Genomic DNA, 10,461 nt, shown 5'->3' with positions numbered 1-10,461 from the left:
CATGAAGAGCTCGGGAATCGTTTTCGTCATCCCTTGCATACTATAGTTCATCATGAAGTTCCAGTAACTTGGTGATGGTGACTAGAGAACTCTGCCAATCATTATCTTATCTGGAAGATTAACTCCCACTTGATTCAAGCAATTGTAGTACTCAGACAATCTAAGCACTTGCTCACTAGTTGAGCAATTCTCCTCCATCTTTTAGGTGAAGTATTTGTCAGAGGTCTCATACCTCTTGACACGGGCATGTGTCTGAAATACCAATTTCATATCATGGAACATCTCATATGTTCCGTGACGTTTCAAAAACGTTTTTGTAGTCCCGGTTCTAAGCCATAAAGCATGGTGCACAAAACTATCAAGTAGTCATCATATTAAGCTAGGCAAACGTTCATAACGTCTGCATCTGCTCCTGCAATAGGTCCGTCACCTAGCGGTGCATCAAGGACATAATTCTTCTGTGCAGCAATGAGGATAAACCTCAAATCACGGACCAAGTCCGCATCATTGCTACTAACATCTTTCAACATAGTTTTTCTCTAGGAACATATAAAAACATAGGGATGCTATAACGCGAGCTATTGATCTACAACATAATTTGCAAAATACTACCAGGACTAAGTTCATGATAAATTAAAGTTCAATTAATCATATTACTTAAGAACTCCCACTTAGATAGACATCTCTCTAATCATCTAAGTGATCACGTGATCCAAATCAACTAAACCATGTCCGATCATCACGTGAGATGGAATAGTTTTCAATGGTGAACATCACTATGTTGATCATATCTACTATATGATTCACGCTCGACCTTTCGGTATCCGTGTTCCGAGGCCATATCTGTATATGCTAGGCTCGTCAAGTTTAACCTGAGTATTCCGCGTGTGCAACTGTTTTGCACCTGTTGTATTTGAACGTAGAGCCTATCACACCTGATCATCACGTGGTGTCTCAGCACGAAGAACTTTCACAACGGTGCATACTCAGGGAGAACACTTACAGCTTGAAATTTAGTGAGAGATCATCTTATAATGCTACCGTCAATCAAAGCAAGATAAGATGCATAAAGGATAAACATCACATGCAATCAATATAAGTGATATGATATGGCCATCATCATCTTGTGCTTGTGATCTCCATCGCCGAAGCACCGTCGTGACCACCATCGTTACCGGTGCGACACCTTGATCTCCATCGTAGCATCGTTGTTGTTTCGCCATATATTGCTTCTACGACTATCGCTACCGCTTAGTGATAAAGTAAAGCAATTACAGGGCGCTTGCATTTCATACAATAACGCGACAACCATATGGCTCCTGCCAGTTGCCGATAACTCGGTTACAAAACATGATCATCTCATACAATAAAATATAGCATCACGGCTTGACCATATCACATCACAACATGCCCTGCAAAAACAAGTTAGACGTCCTCTACTTCGTTGTTGCAAATTTTACGTGGCTGCTACGGGCTGAGCAAGAACCGTTCTTACCTACGCATCAAAACCACAACAATAGTTCGTCAAGTTAGTGCTGTTTTAACCTTCGCAAGGACCAGGCGTAGCCACACTCAGTTCAACTAAAGTTGGAGAAACTGACACCCGCCAGCCACCTATGTGCAAAGCACGTCGGTAGAACCAGTCTCGCGTAAGCATACACGCAATGTCGGTCCGGGCCACTTCATCCAACAATACCACCGAACCAAAGTATGACATGCTGGTAAGCAGTATGGCTTGTATCGCCCACAACTCACTTGTGTTCTACTCGTGCATATAACATCAACGCATAAAACCTAGGCTCTGATGCCACTGTTGGGGAACGTAGTAATTTCAAAAAAATTCCTACGCACACGCAAGATCATGGTGATGCATAGCAACGAGAGGGGAGAGTGTTGTCCACGTACCCTCGTAGACCAAAAGCGGAAGCGTTAGCACAATGCGGTTGATGTAGTCGTACGTCTTCACAATCCGACCGATCAAGTACCGAACGCACAGCACCTCCGAGTTCAGCACACGTTCAACTCGATGACGTCCCTCGAACTCCGATCCAGCCGAGCTTTGAGGAAGAGTTCCGTCAGCACGACGGCGTGGTGACGATGATGATGTTCTACCGACGCAGGGCTTCGCCTAAGCACCGCTACGATATTATCGAGGTGGATTATGGTGGAGGGGGGCACCGCACACGGCTAAGACATCTCAAGGATCAATTGTTATCTCTAGAGGTGCCCCCTGCCCCCGTATATAAAGGAGCAAGGGTGAAGGGGGCGGCCGGCTAGGGAGGAGGCGCACCATGGGGAGTCCTACTCCCACCGGGAGTAGGACTCCCTCCTTTCCTTGTTGGACTTGGAGAAGGGGGAAAGAGGAGGGAGAGAGAGGAAGGAAGGGGGGGGCGCCTCCCCCCTCTCCTTGTCCTATTCGGACTAGGGGGAGGGGCGCGTGGCCCAGCCCTGGGTGCCTCTCCTCTTCTCCACTAAAGCCCACTATGGCCCATTAAGCCCCCGGGGGGTTCCGGTAACCCCTCGGTACTCCGGTAAAATCTCCATTTCACCCGTAACACTTCCGATATCCAAATATAGGCTTCCAATATATCAATCTTCATGTCTCGACCATTTTGAGACTCCTTGTCATGTCCGTGATCACATCCGGGACTCCGAACAACCTTCGGTACATCAAAACTCATAAACTAATAATATAACTCTCATCGAAACCTTAAGTGTGCGGACCCTACGGGTTCGAGAACTATGTAGACATGACCGAGACACGTTTCCGGTCAATAACCAATAGCGGAACCTGGATGCTTGTATTGGCTCCTACATATTCTATGAATATCTTTATCGGTCAAACCGCATAACAACATACGTTGTTCCCTTTGTCATCGGTATGTTACTTGCCCGAGATTTGATCATTGGTATCCAATACCTAGTTCAGTCTCGTTACCGGCAAGTCTCTTTACTCGTTACGTAATGCATCATTCTGTAACTAACTCATCAGCTACATTGCTTGCAAGGCTTATAGTGATGTGCATTACCGAGAGGGCCTAGAGATACCTCTCCGACAATCGGAGTGAAAAATCCTAATCTCGAAATACGCCAACCCAACAAGTACCTTCGGAGACACCTGTAGACCTCCTTTATAATCACCCAGTTACATTGTGACGTTTGGTAGCACACAAAGTGTTCCTTCGGTAAACGGGAGTTGCAGAATCTCATAGTTATTTGTGTTGGGGAACGTAGTAATTTCAAAATTTTCCTACGAACACGCAAGATCATGGTGATGGCATAGCAACAAGAGGGGAGGGTGTTGTCCATGTACCCTCGTAGACTGTAAGTGGAAGCGTTATGACAACGCGGTTGATGTAGTCGTACGTCTTCACGATCCGACCGATCCAAGTACCGAACGTACGGCACCTCCGAGTTCAGCACACGTTCAGCTCGATGACGATCCCCGGGCTCCGATCCAGCAAAGCTTCGGGGATGAGTTCCGTCAGCACAACGGCGTGGTGACGATGATGATTCTCTACCGGCGCAGGGCTTCGCCTAAACTCCGCGACGATATGACCGAGGTGGAATATGATGGAGGGGGGGCACCGCACACGGCTAAGGAATGATCCGTAGATCAACTTGTGTGTCATGGGGTGCCCCCCTGCCCCCGTATATAAAGGAGGGAGGGGGGAGGCCGGCCGTCCCTTGTGGGCGCTCCAAGGAGGAGGAGTCCTCCTCCTAGTAGGAGTAGGACTCCCCCTTTCCTACTCCTACTAGGAGGGGGGAGGAAGGGGGAGAGGGGGGAAGGAAAGAGGGGGGCTCCGCCCCCCCTCCTAGTCCAATTCGGACCAGAGGGAGAGGGGGCGCGCGGCCCACCCTGGCCGCCCCTCTCTCTTTCCACCAAGGCCCATGTGGCCCATTATCTCTCCCGGGGGGGTTCCGGTAACCCTCCGGCACTCCGGTTTTCTCCGAAAACATCCGGAACACTTCCGGTGCCCGAATATAGTCGTCCAATATATCAATCTTTATGTCTCGACCATTTTGAGACTCCTCGTCATGTCTGTGATCACATCCGGGACTCCGAACAAACTTCGGTACATCAAAACTTATAAACTCATAATAAAACTATCATCGTAACGTTAAGCGTGCGGACCCTACGGGTTCGAGAACTATGTAGACATGACCTAGAACTATTCTCGGTCAATCACCAATAGGGGAACCTGGATTCCCATATTGGTTCCTACATATTCTACGAAGATCTTTATCGGTCAAACCGCATAACAACATACGTTGTTCCCTTTGTCATCGGTATGTTACTTGCCCGAGATTTGATCGTCGGTATCCAATACCTAGTTCTATCTCGTTACCGGCAAGTCTCTTTACTCGTACATAATGCATCATTCCGTAACTAACTCATTAGCTACATTGCTTGCAAGGCTTATAGTGATGTGCATTACCGAGAGGGCCCAGAGATACCTCTCCGACAATCGGAGTGACAAAACCTAATCTCGAAATACGCCAACCCAACATTTACCTTTGGAGACACCTGTACTACTCCTTTATAATCACCCAGTTACGTTGTGACGTTTGGTAGCACCCAAAGTGTTCCTCCGGTAAACGTTAGTTGCATAATCTCATAGTTACAGGAACATGTATAAGTCATGAAGAAAGCAATAGCAATATACTAAACGATCAAGTGCTAGGCTAACGGAATGGGTCATGTCAATCACATCATTCTCCTAATGATGTGATCCCATTAATCAAATGACAACACATGTCTATGGTTAGGAAACATAACCATCTTTGATTAATGAGCTAGTGAAGTAGAGGCATACTAGTGACTATATGTTTGTCTATGTATTCACACATGTATCATGTTTCCGGTTAATACAATTCTAGCATGAATAATAAACATTTATCATGATATAAGGAAATAAATAATAACTTTATTATTGCCTCTAGGGCATATTTCCTTCAGTCTCCCACTTGCACTAGAGTCAATAATCTAGTTCACATCATCATGTGATTCAACACCAGTATTCACATCTGTATGTGATTAATACCCATAGTTCACATCGTCATTTGATCAACACCCAAAGGGTTTACTAGAGTCAATAATCTAGTTCACATTGCTATGTGATTAACACCCAAAGAGTACTAAGGTATGATCATGTTTTGCTTGTGAGAGAACTTTAGTCAACGGGTCTGTCATATTCAGAGCCGTATGTATTTTGCAAATATTCTATGTTCTACAATGCTTTGCACGGAGCTACTCTAGCTAATTGCTCCCACTTTCAATATGTATCCAGATTGAGACTTAGAGTCATCTGGATCAGTGTAAAAGTTTGCACCGATGTAACCTTTACGACGAGCTCTTTTATCACCTCCATAATCGAGAAACATCTCCTTAGTCCTCACTAAGGATATTCTTGACCATTGTCCAGTGATATACTATTAGATCAAAAAATTGTATTCCTTTGCCAAACTTAGAGCAAGGTATACAATAGGTCTGGTATACAACAGAGCATACTTTATAGAACCTATGACTGAGGCATAGGGAATGACTTTCATTCTTTTTTTTCTGCTTATGGTCGGGTTTTGAGTCTTACTCAACTTCACACCTTGCAACATAGACAAGAACTCCTTCTTTGACTGTTCTATTTTGAACTACTTCAAAATCTTATCAAGGTATGTACTTATTGAAAAATCTTATCAAGCATCTTGATCTATCTTATAGATCTTGATGCTCAATGTGTAAGCAACTTCACTGGGTTCTTTCATTGAAAAACTTTTATTCAAGTATCCTTTTATGCTATCCAGAAATTCTATATCATTTCCAATCAACAATATGTCTTGCACATATAATATCAGAAATGCTACAGAGCTCCCACTTACTTTCTTGTAAATACAGGCCTTTCCAAAAGTCTGTATAAAACCATATGCTTTGATCAACTCAACAAAGCATATATTCCAACTCCGAGATGCTTGCACCAGTCCGTTGATGGATTGCTGGAGCTTGCACACTTTGTTAGCATCCTTAGGATTGACAAAAACTTTCCGGTTGCATCATATACAACTCTTCTTTAAGAAAGCCATTAAGGAATGCAGTTTTGACATCCATTTGCCAGATTTCATAAAATGTGGCAATTGCTAACATGATTCGGACAGACTTAAGCATCGCTACAGTTGAGAAAATCTCATTGTAGTCAACACCTTGAACTTGTCGAAAAACCTTTCACAACAAGTCGAGCTTTGTAGATAGTAACACTACTATCAATGTCCGTCTTCCTCTTGAAGATCCATTTATTTTCTATGGCTTGCTGATCATCGGGCAACTCCACCAAAGTCCACACTTTGTTCTCATACATGGATCCCATCTCAGATTTCATGGTCTCAAGCCATTTCGCGGAATCTGGGCTCATCATCGCTTCCTCATAGTTCGTAGGTTCATCATGATCTAGTAACATGACTTCCAGAACATGATTACCGTACCACTCTGGTGCGGATCTTTACTCTGGAAGACCTACGAGGTTTGGTAACAACTTGATTTGAAGTTTCATGATCATCATCATTAACTTCCTCACTAATTGGTGTAGGAATCACTGGAACTGATTTCTGTGATGAACTACTTTCCAATAAGGGAGAAGGTACAATTACCTCATCAAGTTCTACTTTCCTCCCACTCACTTCTTTCGAGAGAAACTGCTTCTCTAGAAAGGATCCATCTTAGAAACGAATAACTTGCCTTCAGATCTGTGATAGAAGGTGTACCCAATAGTTATCTTTGGGTATCAAATGAAGACGCACTTCTCCGATTTGGGTTCGAGCTTATCAGGTGAAAACTTTTTCACATAAGCATCGCAGCCCCAAACTTTAAGAAACGACAACTTTGGTTTCTCGCCAAACCATAGTTCATAAGGCGTCGTCTCAACGGATTTTGATGGTGCCCTATTTAAAGTGAATGCAACTGTCTCTAATGCATAACCCCAAAACGATAGTGGTAAACCGATAAGAGACATCATAGGTCGCACAATATCCAATAAAGTGCGGTTACGACATTCGGACACACCATAACGTTGTGGTGTTCCAGGTGGTGTGAACTGTGAAACTATTCCACATTGTTTTATATGAAGGCCAAACTCGTAACTCAAATATTATCCTCCACGATCAGATCGTAGAAACTTTATTTTCTTGTTACGATGATTCTCCACTTCACTCTGAAATTCTTTGAACTTTTCAAATGTTTCAGACTTGTGTTTCATCAAGTAGATATAGTCATATCTGCTCAATTCATCTTGTGAAGGTCAGAAAATAACGATACCCGCCACGAGCATCAACACTCATTGGACTGCATACATCGGTATGTATTATTTCCAATAAGTCAATAGCTCGTTCCATTGTTCCGGAGAACAGAGTTTTAGTCATCTTGCCCAAAAGGCACGGTTCGCAAGCATCAAATGATTCATAACCAAGTGATTCCGAAAATCCATCTTTATGGAGTTTCTTCATGCGCTTTACACCGATATGACCCAAACGGCAGTGCCACAAATAAGTTGCACTATCATTATTAACTTTGTATCTTTTGGCATCAGTATTATGATTATGTGTATCACTACTATCGAGATCCAATAAACTATTTTCATTGGATGTATGACCATTGTCGGTGTCAAAACCGGCGGATCTCGGGTAGGGGGTCCCAAGCAGTGCGTCTTAGGATCAATGGTAACAGGAGGCAAGGGACACGATGTTTTACCCAGGTTCGGGCCCTCTTGATGGAGGGAAAACCCTACGTCCTGCTTGATTAATATTGATGATGTGTGTTACAAGAGTGGATCTACCACGAGATCAAGGAGGCTAAACCCTAGAAGCTAGCCTATGGTATGATTGTTGTTGTATATCTATCGACTAGCCTGGCCCTGGTTTATATAATGCACCACAGGCCTAGGATAACAAGAGTCCTAGCCGAATACGCCGGTGGGGGAGGAGTCCTTGTCTTGATCGCCAACCTTGTTGATTCTTCCTTGTATGCGGCAGCTGTCCGGACTGGCCCATGAGTATACGGCCATGGGGGTCCTCGGCCCAATCCAACTGATCGGGAGATGACGCGTTGAGTACCCCCTAGTCCAGGACACCGTCAGTAGCCCCCTGAACCGGTCTTCAAGTTAGGGACGCTCCTCGATTCTTCCGAACTATTCTTCATCTTCGGTTGCCGGTCTTGAAAACTGGTTCAACAAATCTTCTCATCTTCTATCTTGAGGATCGCCGAAATGCATTCGACGAGTTTACGAGTTGGGTATCCGAGGAGCCCCTTTAAGTTTACGGCCTTTATCAATGCCTTGTTATTTTTATGCGATGCCTCGGGTTTGAAGTTGTTCCCGGATGGCAACGTCCTCTTGCGTCCGAGCTCCAACGCCGGACTGCATTCGAGGTATCTTTTGCAGCCGAGCACCAATGCCGGACTGCTTCCCAGCCCTAACGCCGGACTATGTATCCGAGCTCCAACGCCGGACTGTATCCGAGCTCCAACGCCGGACTATGTATCCGAGCTCCAACGCCGGACTTTATCCGAGGTGTCATAAATCACCTTGGTTCAAAGAAGTTTGAAGGAGTTTAACCGAGCTTAATGCCAGAAATGCCCTCTAAGGAGCCATCCACTTGTATCCGAGCTATATGTCGAACTGCTTCCAAGGTGGTTAAGCACCTCGGTCATGGGCTGATTTTTGGTCAATGTTTTTTATTGATGTAATTTATTCTCTGACGAGATATATAGCCAGTAGCCCTCAAGGTATGTATCGGTCTAAAACCCGAGATGCACCTGAAGGATGACATAAGACCGCTGATCCCCGTAGCCGCTGAGACTCAAGTTGATTTGCAAAATCGGTCTGAGGATCAAGTCCTAGCTCGGCAGAATACTTCGGGACACAAAAAGCGGCGTGCTCAGTCCTCGAGACTCAGGTTGGGTGCGGCCGACCAACCTGAGGATCAAAATCTCCTCGGAAACTATATTGCACTTAACATTTTTTGCATAGAACAAGCAATGCAGTAGCCCCCGAGACACTGGTCGGGTGGCAACACCAGATCAGGGGATCATTGTGCCCGTTTAATATTTGTAAATAATAAGCCCAAAGCCCAGTAGCCCCCGAGCCTTAATGCGGGCACGGGTGGCCGAATTAAGGATCAATATCCATAGTAAAATCACAAATTATGTGTAATGACTCAATGTATGCAAGTACTTTATGTCATTAATGCTCGGATCCGCATTGTACAAAACTTTGTTGACCGACCATCGGCTTCCACCTCCTCGGCCAATAGCCGAGGACTGTTTGTCCTTCTTTATAAAGCCTTTATGAGGGCAAAGATTTACAACAAACAAGGCAATCTGGCCATACGGTTTTATAAACAAAGGTACGCGGAGAGACATGTTATATTGCTGTTTAACAGAAGAAATGTCTTCCAGAGAAAATAGTCCCGCTATCGGTTCCTTTCTTTGGGTTGTCATGCTAAGCATGATCATGAAACCTCTGCTCCAATGTAAGAGCAAAATATCGAGGATTTAGTTTGGGAGGCCAGTTAATAGCCCCCGATAGTGTTCGGCGACAGTCGAGGTCAAGCGGGAAACACTTCGGCCAATGAATGGCCCGTCATTTAATATAGTCATCGGATCACTGACCAGTTTACACCTATTGTGACAGTCAGTTTTCGGCTTTCTCTACTGAGGTGCTTGACCCTGCAAGCTGGAAGCACAATCGCAGTGGTTCTCCCTTTGCACACCTAGCCGAACAAAGCGGAACGTAGGAGGCAAGCGCGGGAGCCGGGCAACCCAACTATTGACCGAAGACACAATTCGAAACTGATGCATATATAGCAATATCCGAGAATGTTTTTGCCGAATCTCAAAAAGGTGTCCGACGTTGCACTACGAGACTTGTGCTGAAAACACACAAATAGTTAAAAGTGCCAAAAGCTTGGAAAACCAAAAAACATCAGTGAAAACATGACGTTCGAACAAGATCAAGTGTTCGGTGCCAATCCGAAAATTGGACTTTAGAAAAAAATGCTTCTGCCGTGCTTTAACTTTGCAACGACTAAGAAGAAAAACACTTAGTATGAAATGGCTCAAATAAACATAAGAATCCCCAAGCGACTTGGGTAAAAGTTGACTATAAAATGTAAGGTGACATGTAGAATGCCTTCTAGCCGGATTGTAGATCGTTTGTCGTAGCGGACATTTTTGCTTCAACCTCTGGACCCAATAGTCCGGAGTGTGTCCGAATACCCTCGCGGTTATAAAAACCGGGACATGCGTGGAGACCAGGCGTAGGGGTCATTAGTGCTTTATCAGACAAGTGCCCAACTAGTTATGTTATATTACATGGTTAGTAAGAAACATCTTTCAGGGAGAATAGTTCCGTTAGGGGTTCCTTTCCCTGGGAGGCATGCCCTAAAGTGCATGTCCGGACTGCGAAAAGAGCAGAAAAA

The sequence above is a fragment of the Triticum dicoccoides genome, chromosome 2B (genome assembly GCF_002162155.2).
Source record: "Triticum dicoccoides isolate Atlit2015 ecotype Zavitan chromosome 2B, WEW_v2.0, whole genome shotgun sequence".
In the NCBI taxonomy this organism is placed as follows: Eukaryota; Viridiplantae; Streptophyta; class Magnoliopsida; order Poales; family Poaceae; genus Triticum; species Triticum dicoccoides.
Note: the sequence above shows the minus strand (reverse complement) of the source record.